Here is a 14,442-nt window from a genome sequence, read left to right as displayed (position 1 = left end):
TACTAAAAATACAAAAATTACCTGGGTGTGGTGGCATGCACCTGTAGTCCCAGCTACTTGGGAGGCTGAGGCTGGAGAATTGCTTGAACCTGGGAAGCAGAAGTTGCAGTTAGCCGAGATTGTTCCACTGCACTCTAGGCTGGTGCCTGGTGACAGAGCAAGACTCTGTCTCAAAAAAAAAAAAAAAAAAAGTGAATTGATGTTTAATTTTATTTATTTTGTTCTTTTTAAATCTATTTTATTCTATTTATTTATTCTATGGATTTGTTGGGCTTCCTGGCCTACCAGCATTTTTCAGTGGCATATTCTTCATCAGATTTTTTGTTTTTTTTGAGACACAGTCTTGCTCTGTCACCCTGGCTGGAGTGCAGTGACCTTGGCTCACTGCAACTTCTACCTCCTGGATTCAAGTACTTATTGTGCCTCAGCCTCATGAGTAGCTTGGATTACAGGCATGCACCACCACATGTGGCTAATTTTTGTATTTTTATTAGAGATGGGTTTTCACCATGTTGGCCAGGCTGGTCTCGAACTCCTGGTCTGCCTGCCTTGGCCTCCCAAAGTGCTGGGATTACAGGTGTGAGCCACTGTGCCTGGCCTCTGAATTTTTTTTTAATGTTGCTTTTATCCTTTTTTCTTTTGATAACTTTGTTCAATTTCTTTGTATATCCTTTCTTCTCTATCTTTTTAGTGAAACTTTCACACAGAAAAGTCAAAAGAATTATACAGCAAATATCTGCATACGTACTACCTGTGCCCTTAACATTTTACTGTATTCACTCTATATGACTTTTTTATGTGTCTAAAGTAAGTTGCAGACATCAGGTTCCTACCCCTAAATCTATCAGTTACACGTTTCTCTTTTAGCTACCTTTGACCCGCAAATGTGAGAACTCTTCCTGTCCCGATGAGGAAGGAGACCCAGGCATCTGGGATTCCCTCCCCCTCTGTCATCCACTGTGCATCTCAATAGAAGAGAGAGCAGGCCAGCTGGCACCTCCTGAATCTCCTTCCTGAAAATAACACGCTTGGTCTTGGGGAAACTCTCTGGAAGACACTATTTTTACTTAAAACAAGATCAAACCAGAAACCTTTTCACATGTGTGTCCTAAAACTGTAAACCAGAACCCTTTCATATGTGATTCCTGAAACTGTAAACAGAGACCTTTTCACATGTGATTCCTAAAACTGTAAACCGGAACCCTTTCATATGTGATTCCTAAAGCTATAAACTTAAAATTCTTCCACGTGTAACATCTAAAGTATAAGCTTATATAAAGGCAGAACCTTCCTTTGTTAAATCAGCTGGGCTTTTGACAAATTACCACCTGGTCTCCCAGCCGAATAAACTCTTCCCTCCTTTATTAGGTGTTCAAGAGATCCATTTCCCACGGCCCCTCCTGCTACATTTTTGGTGTGTTGGCCAGGAAGTGAGTCTCGGATAGCAGACGGCGGGAAAAAGTCTCTTAGGTGGTTTGCCTAGCCCTGTAGAGCATCCCTGCAGGGGGACTCCTGCTCGCTGGGGTGACGCATCCTGAGAGCGCTCCCGGGCAGGTATTTGCCCGGTGGGAAAGCCTCACCAGAGCAGAGCAGGGAGGCCCTGCGGTGCGGATCCACCCAGTGGCTGAACACCAAGGAGGAACAAGTATTTGGGGAAGTCCGGGCCGCTGAATTTGGTAAGATTGAACCCGGGAAAGTAGCCCACCCCATTTTGGGTGGAAGCATGGCCTGATCACCTACGGGTGCCAGATCGGCACTTTTGAAGTTAGCCCTCTCTGTAACTAACCTTGGAAGCTTTTTGCTTATGGTTTTGAATTGGAAGGAGAGAGACTGGATGTGTGTCTGTGTGTGTAGATGTGTCCGACTGGACTCATCAGTTGTGAAAGGTATTGGGCCCATTAGAAAGGGCCTCATGCATCGAGCAATTATAAGAATTAGAGACAGCCACATAAGGCTGAGTGAAGAAGCCTCTGAGCATTGTGAAAGGATTGAAGTGAATGTAAATCCCAGAGTGCTCTGTGCTGCTGTGAGTGAACTAACACGCTCCTAACTGTGGGAATTGTTTCTCTGAAGTGTTCATGTGGGTCACTCCCATAGCCATTCCACCCCTTTAGAAACCAAGCTGAAAAATTTCAAGAAGGGATTTAGTGGGAATTATAAAGCAACTGTGACATCAGAGAAATTAAGGGTTTTATGTAGGTAAGATCGGCCAGCATTTAGGGTCGGTTGGCCTTCAGAGGGGACCCTAGGTAGGTCCCTTGTCTTCAAAGTAAGACATGAGATTATATACGGCGAGCTAGAACACCTCGATCAATTTCCATACACAGACTCCTGGTTGCAGTTAGTGTTAAACCCTCCAAAGTGGCTAAGAGAGCAGGCAGCGACTGTTTTAGTAGCCAAGGGACAGACTGCTAGAAACCATCATCCCCCTCACCACAGAGAAAAGCGGACTCCCAAGGTTTTGGGCGACCCAGCGGCAGAAGGGTTTTTGCCAATAATGCCTCCTCCTCCTCCTCAAGGACTCCCTGCCCCTGGGCCAGAAGGCTCAGCATCCCCACTAGAGCTGCACACCCCTAAATCTTCCAGAGCAGACAAAAGAGTGTGGAAAAACTCCGTCCATTGCTGCCCGCTTCCTGGAGGGAACTCTCCCTCTGGCAGCCCATCTGTGACCCAAGGCCGGGGTGCAGATGCCTTTAAGAGAGCAGAGGTGCCGCGCGCGGTGACTCAAGCCTGTAATCCCAGCACTTTGGGAGGCTGAGGCGGGTGGATCACGAGGTCAAGAGATCGAGACCATCTTGGTCAACACGGTGAAACCCCGTCTCTACTAAAAATACAAAACATTAGCTGGGCATGGTGGTGCGTGCCTGTAATCCCAGCTACTCAGGAGGTTGAGGAGAATTGCCTGAACCCAGGAGGCAGGGGTTGCTGTGAGCCGAGATCGAGCCATTGCACTCCAGCCTAGGTAACAAGAGCGAAACTCAAAAAAAAAAAAAAAAAAAAGGAAAAAGAGAGCAGACGTACACGGGAGTGGACGAGGACGGCCGCATGGTAGAAAGGTGTGTTTTCACGTGCCTGCCGTTCACCTCAGCTGATCTTATCAATTGGAAAAATAACCCGTCTTATACCAAGAAACCCCAAGCTCTCATTGATCTACTGCAAACTATTATTCAGACTCAGAACCCCATTTGGGCTGATTGCCATCAGCTGCTTATGCATCTTTTTAACACTGACGAAAGGCAGAGAATACTTCAAGCCACTTCCAATTGGCTGGAGCAGCATGTTCCTGCAGATTACCAGAACCCCCAAGAGTATGTCAGTGTCCAGTTACCAGGAACTGACCCCCAGTGGGATCCAAACACCCCAGAGGGCATGCAAAGGATAATCCGGTACAGAGAAGCCTTGCTGGAAGGATTTTAAAAAAGGGGCCCAGAGAGTTACAAACATTAATAAAGTCTCAGGTTCTTCAAGGAAAAGAGGAAAGCCCTACCCAATTCTATGAATGACTGTGAAGCTTACCGCATTTACACGCCTTTTCATCCTGAGAGCCCGGAAAATCAGCGTATGATAAATATGGCATTAGTCAGTCAGTGTGCAGAAGACATTAGATGAAAATTGCAGAAACAGGCAGGATTTGCAGGCATGAATGCTTCACAGTTATTGGAAATCGCTAACCAGGTATTTGTAAACCGAGAGGCAGTAAGCCAGAGGGAAAATCGGAGGGAAGAGGAAATTCAGGCGAAATGCTGTCTTGATAGCTGCTGCTATTAAAGGAGCGCCCCCTAGAGGGCAGGAAAAGGGAGTTCCTGGAAAGCCCCCCAGTCTGCCGGCCTGCGCCTGCACTGCGATCGGTGTGCATTTTGTCGAGAAATAGGACACTGGAAGAAAAAATGTCCACAGTTAACTGAGGAATAGGATGATCCTAAGCACGAGGATCCAAATGAGCATGAAGGGGCTCTGTTCAATCTAATGGAACAGTCACTGGACTGAAAGAGAGAGGGGCTGGACTCATATGCCCCCAAAGAGCCCATGGTCCGGACGACAGCCCTGTAACCCCCTATCGAGAAAAACAAAGCCAGTGTTGTTAAATCTATTGAGGTATTAAGAGAACAGACGTTCTTGTACTTAATGAATTGCCCCTGCCCCGCTTCTCCAGCAAAACCTGTTGTGCAAATCAAAGGCCACTATCCCATTAAAAAAAAAAAAAAAAAAAAAGACTACCTGCAGTTAAAACTGCCTCCGTCGGGGGTTATCCAGGCTCTCATGGTCCCTTGGGAAGGAGGGTGGAGACTTCCTAGCCAAAAGCAGAAGACTGATATTATGGCCCAGGCCCGTGCAGGGCTTGCGTGGCTTTGCACCCAACTCATACATGCAGCTGGGATTATTGCCAGCAGAGGATAGTTGGTTCACTTAATTGGACTTAAAGAATACTTCCTTAGCATTGGACTGGGCTTGGAGGGTCAAAAACTATTTGCATTTCCATGGGAGAAACCCAGAAGCAGGTGTAACCACTGAATACACCTGGACCCAGCTTCCCAGGGGCTCGGAAGCTCATCATCGCTGGGGAGGCATCAGCCTGTGACTGCCCCCTAGAAGCTTCTTGCTTGCCTGCTGCCCCTGTATGCTGATTACCTTCTATTGGGACACCCCACGGCAGTCGAGTACGCAACCAAATGCCTTACTTTGGCACCTGGAGGACTGTGGGTATAAAGGGTCTAAAAGGAAAGCCCAGGTTAGCCAAAAAGCAAATGCAATATCTGAGGCTCACCCTCCGGAAGGGGGAACGCAGCCTAGAAGCAGAGAAGAAGCAAGCCGCTTGCAAAGTCACAGAACCCGAGACTAAAAGCAGGTGAGAGAGCTCCTGGGAGCGGTGGGTTTTGTAAATTGTGGATTTCCAAACTTCACAGTACTAGCCAAACCCTTACCCAAAGTGACAAAGGGGGAGGGGAGAAGACAAGACACCCTTCGAAAGGGGCAGAAGCTAAAAGTGAAACTTCCGTCAGCCCTGGCTTTCGGGCTAGCTGATTTAACACAGCCTTTTCATGCTGTCAGAAAAAAAAAAAAAATGGCAATCAAAGATTCTAGCCTCAACTCTGGGAAGAATTTAAATATCAAAGCACCCCACACAGCGGTGACGCTAATGAATACCAAAAGACCTCATTGGTAAGCCTGCCAGATACCAGGGCCTGCTATGTGCAGCGGTTGTACAAGCCGTACATGAGACCACTCATTTAGGTCAAGAGTCACTTGAAAAGATGCTGGGCTGGAACTTTTACACTCACACTTTTCAGCCTTGACTAAAACTGTGGCACAGCGATGCATGCATTACATGTCGGCAACACAACGCGAGGCAGGGTCCCAACTATTCTCCCTGGCATTCAGTATTATGGGGCAGCTCCGTGTAAAGATCTCCAGGTAGACTTTACTGAAATGCCCAAGTGTGGGGGACATAAGTATTTGTTGGTCCTGGTGTGCACATACTCTGGGTGGGGAGAGGCCTTAAAAGGCCCATAAAGTGACCCGTGTGCTGCTTCGAGATCTTATCCCTAGGTTTGGACTGCCCCTGCGCATCGGATCAGACAACGGACCAGCATTTGTGGTGGATTTAGTCCAGAAAACAGCAACGGCCTTGGGTATCACCTGGAAACCATGCTGCCCGCTGACCTCAGAGTTCCGGAAAAGTGGAAAGAATGAACCAGACCATCAAAAACAGCTTAGAGAAAGTGTGTCAGGAAACAAGATGAAAGTGGGTGCAGGTGTTCCCTCGGTGTTATTCAAATTTAGAGGCACCCCCTTTACGAAAAACAGGATATTCCCCTATGAAGTCTTATACCATAGGCCCCCTCCCCTACCCTGGGCACGCCTAGGAACTCCTCAGGAGTGGGGGGAGATTGAGTTAGGATGCTAGACACCAGCTCTAAGGAGAATCGCTTAGGATACTTCAACCTGAGTAAATAACAAATGTCCTGTAAGCCTTTTTCTCCCCAGTTCACCCTTTCTCACTAGGTAATCAAGTGTGGATAAAGGACGGGAGTACAGTCCCTCTAAAGCCACAATGGAAAGGACCTCAGACCTGATCCTGACCAATCCCACAGCTGTGAAGGCAGAGGGAATCTCTGCCTGAATCCACCACAGCCGTGTAAAAAAACCCAGCAACACCTGAGACTTGGTCGAAGGCAAGGACTGCAGAATCACTTTAAAAAGGACAACAAGCCTTGCTCCAGCCACATGCCAGATGCTGGCTGGCCCACGCACAGCCAAAGCATGAGGAGATTCATCGTGGGACTCGTTCTTCTTAATATTTGGACTTGTACAGTAGGAACATTAACTAATTTTAAAGAATGCCCTCAGTATGCACACCAGGTAGGGCATAAAAGTTACCGCCATTCTTTTGTCCTACAGTTCTTATAAATGTACAGGGACACAGAAGGGAACCTGTTTATATAATGGTACTCAATATAAGGTGTGTAATCCGTGAGATGGACAGGGAGCTGTGTCATAGGCATCATTAAGCCCTCTTCCTATTATCTGTTAAGACAGGTGGGCTGTTAATATATTCAGTCTACTCCGCTAGAGAGAAAAGAAACCTAAAGATAGAAGATTGGACAAATAATAAGTGGCCACCGGAGAGAATTATTGAGTATTATGGGCTGGCCACATGGGCGGAGGATAGCTCATGGGGATACTGGACCCCTATTTACATGCTCAACCGGATCATCTGGTTGCAAGCTATTTTTAGAAATACTCACTAATGAAACAGGCAAAGCTCTGTCCCTCTTGGCCCGACAAGAAACTCAAATGAGAAACGCGATTGATCAGAACCGGCTGGCCCTAGATTATTTGCTAGCAGCTGAAGGAGGAGTCTGGGGAAAATTCAATCTAAGCAACTGCCGTCTGCACACAGATGACCAGGGGCAGGCAGCAGAGGATATTGTGCGAGACATGACCAAACTGGCACACGTGCCTGTACAGATGTGGCACAGATTTAACCCTGAGTCCTTATTCGGAGGTTGGTTCTCATCCATTGGGAGGATTCGAAACCCTCATCATAAGCATTATAATAGGTGTTTGTTTGTTGCTCCCTTGTCTACTCCCCCTGTTCCTTCAGATAATTAGGGGATTCATCACTACTGTCGTTAGCCAAAAATGACATCACAAGTATATTATATGAAACATCAGTTTCTTGGAAAAATCTGGAAAGTGAGAATCAAAGTGAGACCTCTCACTGATATTATAAAATGGTGAGGGTCTCAAAGGGGGTGACGAGGAAGGAGACCCAGGCATCTGGGATTCCCTCCCCCTCTGTCATCCACCGTGCATCTCGAAGGGAGAGCAGGCCAGCTGGCGCCTCCTAAATCTCCTTCCTGAAAATAACACGCTTGGTCTTGGGGAAACTCTCTGGAAGACACTATTTTTACTTAAAACAAGATCGAACCAGGAACCTTTTTACATGTGAGTCCTAAAACTGTAAACCAGAACCCTTTCATATGTGATTCCTAAAGCCATAAACCTAAGATTCTTCCACGTGTAACATCTAAAGCATAAGCCTATATAAAGGCAGAAGCTTCCTTTGTTAAATGAGCTGGGCTTTGACAACTTACTGTCTGGTCTCTGGGCCGAACAAGCTCTTCCCTCCTTTATTTGGTGTTCGAGAGAACCCATTTCCCGTGGCCGCTCCTGCTACACCAAGTCATTGAAGACATTTGTGTGGAGCAGGGGGAGGCTTTTGTTTCTGCCTAGCAGGAAGCATCCCTGGTTTCCAGGAACGTTGCTAATTGAGAGGAATATGTGTATGTGCGAATTGCTTAAACTTCCTTTGCCCCAGCTAGCCGAGAACAGCGGCAGGAAAGCCACTCACAGTGCAGCAGCACAGTCCCGCCTCCTCCCCGGCAGGCAGACAGCTTCCTGTGCAGACAATTGTGTGCTGATGCCTCCTCCAGCACTGCCTCCCTGGCCTCAGACATCAGCGACAGCCAGTTCCAAGAAGGTTCCAGTGGCCAGGCTGTATCTCTCACTCTTTGTACCCCAAACAGGTGACTTCTGGTTTTCCCATGACAATGAGTCTCTTGTGCCTTCTAGGCTTCTTCTAAGAGCAGGACCACGGGCACTCCTTCTTGGCTTCCGCCTGGACTCCCTTGACTTTTCCTGTGTTGGTAGCTCTTCCTCCTTTGACCTTTCAGATACCGCCTAGTTACGCCAGAAATGCGGAGTGTATTTATGTTTCTGAATCCTCCTTGCCAGTCTGGTGTAATTCCTGAAAGAAAACAAACTGCAGTAATTTTACTTGTGATGCTTTTTGCTCCTAGCAAGATCAACCAGGTATTTATTTATTTTTATATTTTATTATTATTTTTTTTGTCTTTTTGTTTTTTTCCTTTTTGTGGAGAACGGGGTCTCGCTATATTGCCCAGGCAGGTCTCGAACTTCTGGGCTCAAGCTATCCTCCCGCCTCTGCCTCCCTGAGAGCTGGGATTACAGGTGTGAGCCACAGTGCCTGGCTATTTTTATATTTTAGAAAATCGTAATATAATTTTAATGTTGTAGGGAGCATGGAGAATATGGAGAAGGCAGGAAGAGACTTTTGGGGGTGATGTTGGGTAGCTCGATTTGCGGTGGTGATTTCATGGATATATACATATGTCAATATCAAAGATCAAAATTGTGTAATTTAAATATGTACAGTGTATCATACCTCAGTTTATACTTCAATAGCCTGTTAAAATAGTTTTAACAATGATGATATGTTGCAACTTGTCATTAAAATTTTATTTATTTTAAACTGATTGAGTTTTCTGTACATGAAATTATACATGTCATTGAGTTTAAAATAACATTTTAATGACAAGTTAAATTTTATAACATACATGCAGCAAAGTACATAAATCTTTTTTTTTTTTATTTTTTGAGACGGAGTTCCGCTCTTGTTACCCAGGCTGGAGTGCAATGGCGCGATCTCGGCTCACCGCAACCTCCGTCTCCTGGGTTCAGGCAATTCTCCTGCCTCAGCCTCCTGAGTAGCTGGGATTACAGGCACGTGCCACCATGCCCAGCTAATTTTTTGTATTTTTAGTAGAGACGGGGTTTCACCATGTTGACCAGGATGGTCTTGATCTCTTGACCTCGTGATCCACCCGCCTCGGCCTCCCACAGTGCTGGGATTACAGGCGTGAGCCACCGCGCCCAGTCCATAAATCTTAAATGCATACTATAATTAATATTTCATATAAATGCCACCACCACTCAGATTAAAATATAGAATAGTGGCTGGGAGCAAATGGCTCATACCTGTAATCCCAGCATTTTGGGAGGCCAAAGCAGGAGGATCGCTTGTGGCCAGGTGTTTGAGATGAGCCTAGGCAACATAGCGAGACCCCCATCTCTACAAAAAAATAAAAAGTAGAAATATTAGCCAGCTGTGGTGGCACATACCTGTAGTCCCAGCAGCACTTTGATCCAAGATGCCAGAAAGGCAAAGCAGAAGTTCATGAGCAGCAGAGGCCCCAGCATCACTCAGGTAGCTGGGAGGGACCTGCACGGCTTGCGACATGGACATCTGATTAGTCAGTTTTACAGAAATGGGGCTCCATCTAGCCCAAAGGGAGAACCCCCAGGCTGTGAACAAAGGATTGTGGGTAGGACATCAAAGGTTAGGGACTTTCCAGAGTGGAAAATGTGGGAAGGGATTGGGTCAAAACCAGTCACACTTGGGGAAGAAACATTAGTTATTACAGAGAATGTGGGTGAGATTTGGTAAGACGTCAAACGTACCAGACCCAAGTGGGCATATTTAGGGGAAAACCAGAAGTCGTAGTTCATCAGAAACAGACAGGTACCGCCAACAAATCCTCATGTATCTGGGGAGCGCAAAGATCATGTTATTCTTTATTGTTTGCCAGAAATACACAAGCTCACACTCTGTTGGGCACCTGCAAAGGAGTGGGAGATGTTCAGGTCTGCACACACCTTATCTGTGCATCAGCTCTTCCCGTGGAAAAATGCTGTAGAAACAGCACAAGATCTGGACCATCCAACTCATCAACCCACACCAGCTGCTACTCCCAGTGGGTAGTCCCCTGATCCTGTTATTTCTCTGAATTTGAGAAAGGCAGAGGCAATAGAATAGGAGGGAGATGGTTTCAATCCACAGGGCTCTTTGGATGAGAAAACATGGGGGTGTTCTTAGGTAGCCCTGGTCTGCTTGAGATTTCATTTCTGGCCAGGTGTGGGGTGCACGCCTGTCATCCTGGCACTTTGGGAGGCTGAGGCGGGTGGATCACTTGAGGTCAGGAGTTTCAGACTAGCCTGGCCAGCATGGTGAAACCTCGTCTCTACCAAAAAATACAAAAATTAGCCAGGTGTGGTGGTGCACACCTGTAATCCCAGCTACTTGGGGAGCTGAAACAGGAGAATCGCTTGAACCTCGAGGCAGAAGCTGCAGTGAGCTGAGATTGCTCCACTGCAACAGGTGTGAGCCATAGCACAGAGCCTAGCAACCACCATTCTATTCTCTGTTTCTATGTATTAGACTTTTTTTCAGGTTCCACATATAAGTGAGATCACGCAGTGTTTGTCCTTCTGTGTCTGGCTTAGTTCACTTAGCATAACGTCCTCCAGATTCATCCAAATGGCAGAGTCTCCTCCTTTTTGAAGCTGCACAGTATTCTGTTGTATTGTATATCAAGTGTCTTTACCCATTCATCGCTGATGGACACTTAAGCTGTTTCCATGTCTTGGCTATGGTGCATAATGACACAATGAACCTAGTCCAAAATGGGAAGTCCTCAAATATCCGCCAATGTTAAATAATTAAGTAAATAGTGGTATTTATTCACAATTTATTTCATAGATAGAATGCTACACAACAGTAAAGATGAACAAAGTTTAGCGATACACAATAAGGTGGATGATGCACAACCATAATGGTAAATCGGAGAAGCTGGGTTGGGCACGGTGGCTCACACCAGTAATCTTTGGGAGACTGAGGTGGGAGGATTGCTTGAGTCTAGGAGTTCGAGGCTGGGCAACATGGCAAGACCAGTCTTCACAAAAAAATACAAAAATTACACAGGTGTAGTGGTGCACACCAGATACCTGACAGGCTGAGATCAGAGGATTGCTTGAGCCCAGGAGTTCAAGGCTGCAGTGAGCTGTGATCGTGCCACTGCACTCCAGTCTGAGCAACAGGGCAAAACCCTGTTTCAAAAAAAAAAAAGAAGAACAGCCTAAACGAAAGAATTCTAAGTGTATTGTTCTACTTGTATGATGTTCAGAAACCAGCAAAACTAAAGTGCTTGGGAATACGCACTCAAGTAGTAAAACTCTACAGAAAAGCAAAAGGGCTGGGCGCAGTGGCTCACTCTTGTAATCCCAGCACTTTGGGAGGCCGAGGCGGGTGGATCCCTTGAGGATAGGAATTTGAGACCAGCCTGGTCAACATGGTGAAACCCCGTTTCTACTAAAAATACAATTATCTAGGCGTGGTGGCGGGCACCTGTAATCCCAGCTACTTGTAAGGCTGAGGGAGGAGAATGGCTTGAACCTGGAAGGTGGAGGTTGCAGTGAGCCAGGATCATGCCACCGCACTCCAGCCTGGGCAATAGAGCGAGACTCCATAAAAAAAAAAAACACAAAACCACCTAAATGTTTAATGTTTACACAACAGCGTGAATGTACTAAGTACTACTGAACTGCACTATTTAGGTACTACTGAAGTTAACCATTTAAGAATGGTTAAGATGGTAAATGTTGTTATATGTGTATTTTACCACAGTTTTTTTTTGTGTGTATGTTTTTGTTTCATTTTGTTTTTTGAGACAGTGTCTCACTCTGTCACCCAGGCTGGAATTCAGTGGCCATATCATAGCTCACTGCAGCCTCAACCTCCGGGGCTCAGTTAATCCTCCCACTTCAGCCTCTGGAGTAGCCGAGACTGCAGGTGCATGCCACTATACCCAGCTAATTGTTTTTGGTTTTTTGTTTTTTTTTCAGAAATGGGATCTTGCTATGTTGCCCAGGCTGGTCTTGAACTGGCCTCAAGCCATCCTTCCACCTCAGCCTCCCAAAGAGCGGGGATTACAGGTGTGAGCCAACTCACCCGGCCCCACAATTTTAAAAAGTACCTGAACACACAGAGTGACATTAAAACATAGCTAGATGGGCCGGGCGCGGTGGCTCAAGCCTGTAATCCTAGCACTTTGGGAGGCCGAGGCGGGTGGATCACAAGGTCAAGAGATCGAGACCATCCTGGTCAACATGGTGAAACCCCGTCTCTACTAAAACTACAAAAAAAAATTAGCTGGGCATGGTGGCGCGTGCCTGTAATCCCAGCTACTCAGGAGGCTGAGGCAGGAGAATTGCCTGAACCCAGGAGGCGGAGGTTGTGGTGAGCCGAGATCGCGCCATTGCACTCCAGCCTGGGTAACAAGAGCGAAACTCCGTCCCAAAAAAAAAAAAAAAAAAAAAAAAGAGCGAAACTCCGTCCCAAAAAAAAAAAAAAAAAGAACAACATAAGAACACTTACTTTATCCAATATCAAGACGTACCATAGAGCTAAAGTAATTGAAACGATGTCTTTTTTTTTTTTTAAGAGACAGTCTTGCTGTGTCGCCCAGGCTGGGGTGCAGTGGTGGAAACACAGCTTACTGCAGCCTTAAGCTCCTGGCCTCAAGCAATCCTCCCACCTCAGCCTCCCAAGTAGCCGAGATCACAGGCATTCGCCACCATGGCCTGCTAATTTTTTAGAATTTTGTAGAGATGAGGTTTCTCCATGTTGCCCAGACTCCTGGCCTCAAGTGATTCTCCTACCTTGGCCTCCCAAAGTGCTGAGATTACAGGTGTGAGCCACCACACCTGGCTATAGGCAATGCCTTACAGAGTTAGGGCTAGACAACAGATCCATAGAACCAACCTGGGCACTCAGAGACAGACCCACACACACGAGGAAGGGATGGCTGGACTATCAGCGGGCCCCTGACTTACCCAGAAGCATTCATGACCGCTCTGTTCATCATAGCACAAAACCAGAAACCCAGTGTCCATGGGCAGGAAAAATGGATAAATGAACTGTGAGGTGTTTCCACAATGGAATATCCTGTACCAGTGATATGGTTAGGCTTTGTGACCCCACCCAAATCTCCCCTTGAATTGTAATCTCTAGGTGTTTAGGGAGAGACCTGGTGGGAAATGATTAGATTATGGGGTTGTTCTTGCGACAGTGAGTGAATTTTCACGAGACCTGATGGTTTTATAAATGGTAGGTTTCTTTCTGTGCTAACATGCACTCCCTCTCACCTGCCACCATGTTAAGACCTGCCTCCTTCCACTTCCCCCTCCGCCATGACTGTAAGTTTCTTGAGGTCTCCCCAGCCATGGGGAAGTGTGAGTCGATTAAATCTTTTAACCTCTTTTTTTGTTTAATAAATTACCCAGTCTCAGGTATGTCTTTATAGCAATGTGCAAATAGACTAATACAAACAGCAAAAATTGATGAATTTTTTTTGAAAAAATTTTCAAATTAGTCTGTTTTCACTAATGTAGTTAGTGAAGTGTAGTTAACCTGCAGCCATATGGATGAATCTCAGGAATAATGTGAGTGAGAAAAGCAAGTCACGGAAGATGACATGTGGTATGATTTCACTTTTAAAAGCTCAGAAGCAAGGAAAGCTAAAAATTATATTGTTTAGAGATGCATACCAATGTGATAATAACGATTAAAGATGTAAGAGAATGGGCCAGGCATGGTAGCTCATGCTTGTAATCTCAGTGTTTTGGGAGGCTGAGGCAGGAGGATTGCTTGAGCCCAGGAGTTTAAGATGAGCCTGGGCAATATGGCAAAACCCCATCTCTACAAAAAATTAAAAAAAAAAAAGTAGCCAGGTGTGGTGGTGCATGCCTGTAATCCCAGCGCTTTGGGAGGCTGAGGCAGGAGGATTGCTTGAGCCCAGGAGTTTAAGATGAGCCTGGGCAATATGGCAAAACCCCATCTCTACAAAAAATTAAAAAAAAAAAAGTAGCCAGGTGTGGTGGTGCATGCCTGTAATCCCAGCGCTTTGGGAGGCTGAGGCAGGAGGATTGCTTGAGCCCAGGAGTTTAAGATGAGCCTGGGCAATATGGCAAAACCCCATCTCTACAAAAAATTAAAAAAAAAAAAGTAGCCAGGTGTGGTGGTGCATGCCTGTAATCCCAGCGCTTTGGGAGGCTGAGGCAGGAGAATCATTTGAGCCCAGGAGTTCAAGAGCAGCCTCGGCAACATGGCAAAACCCCACCTCTACAAAATGTTTAAAAAATTAGCCGGCCGGGCACGGTGGCTCACGCCTATAATCCCAGCATTTTGGGAGGCCGAGGCGGGTGGATCATGAGGTCAAGAGATCGAGACCATCCTGGTCAACATGGTGAAACCCCGTCTCTACTAAAACTACAAAAAATTAGCTGGGCATGGTGGCACGT

At 46.3% G+C, this 14,442-nt stretch overlaps 1 long non-coding RNA gene across 2 annotated transcripts in view; it reads right to left on the bottom strand.

The window, feature by feature from the left end:
- Positions 1-8,116: 8,116 nt before the first annotated feature.
- LOC119467692 overlaps positions 8,117-14,442 on the bottom strand; it is a 17,700-nt gene continuing 11,374 nt past the window's right edge. Inside the window, exons 3-4 of one of the 2 annotated variants that reach the window (XR_005196285.1) lie at positions 9,766-9,851; positions 8,117-8,251 (exon numbers count right to left, since the gene is read on the bottom strand). This is a non-coding gene — a long non-coding RNA (uncharacterized LOC119467692). Of the gene's footprint in view, positions 8,267-9,765; positions 9,852-14,442 lie in introns of both variants that reach the window. The other variant, XR_005196286.1, reaches the window with a different exon arrangement.

The sequence above is a fragment of the Cebus imitator genome, unplaced genomic scaffold (assembly GCF_001604975.1).
Source record: "Cebus imitator isolate Cc_AM_T3 unplaced genomic scaffold, Cebus_imitator-1.0 Scaffold318, whole genome shotgun sequence".
NCBI classification, from domain to species: domain Eukaryota; kingdom Metazoa; phylum Chordata; class Mammalia; order Primates; family Cebidae; genus Cebus; species Cebus imitator.
This window is presented reverse-complemented; position numbering and strand designations above follow the sequence as displayed.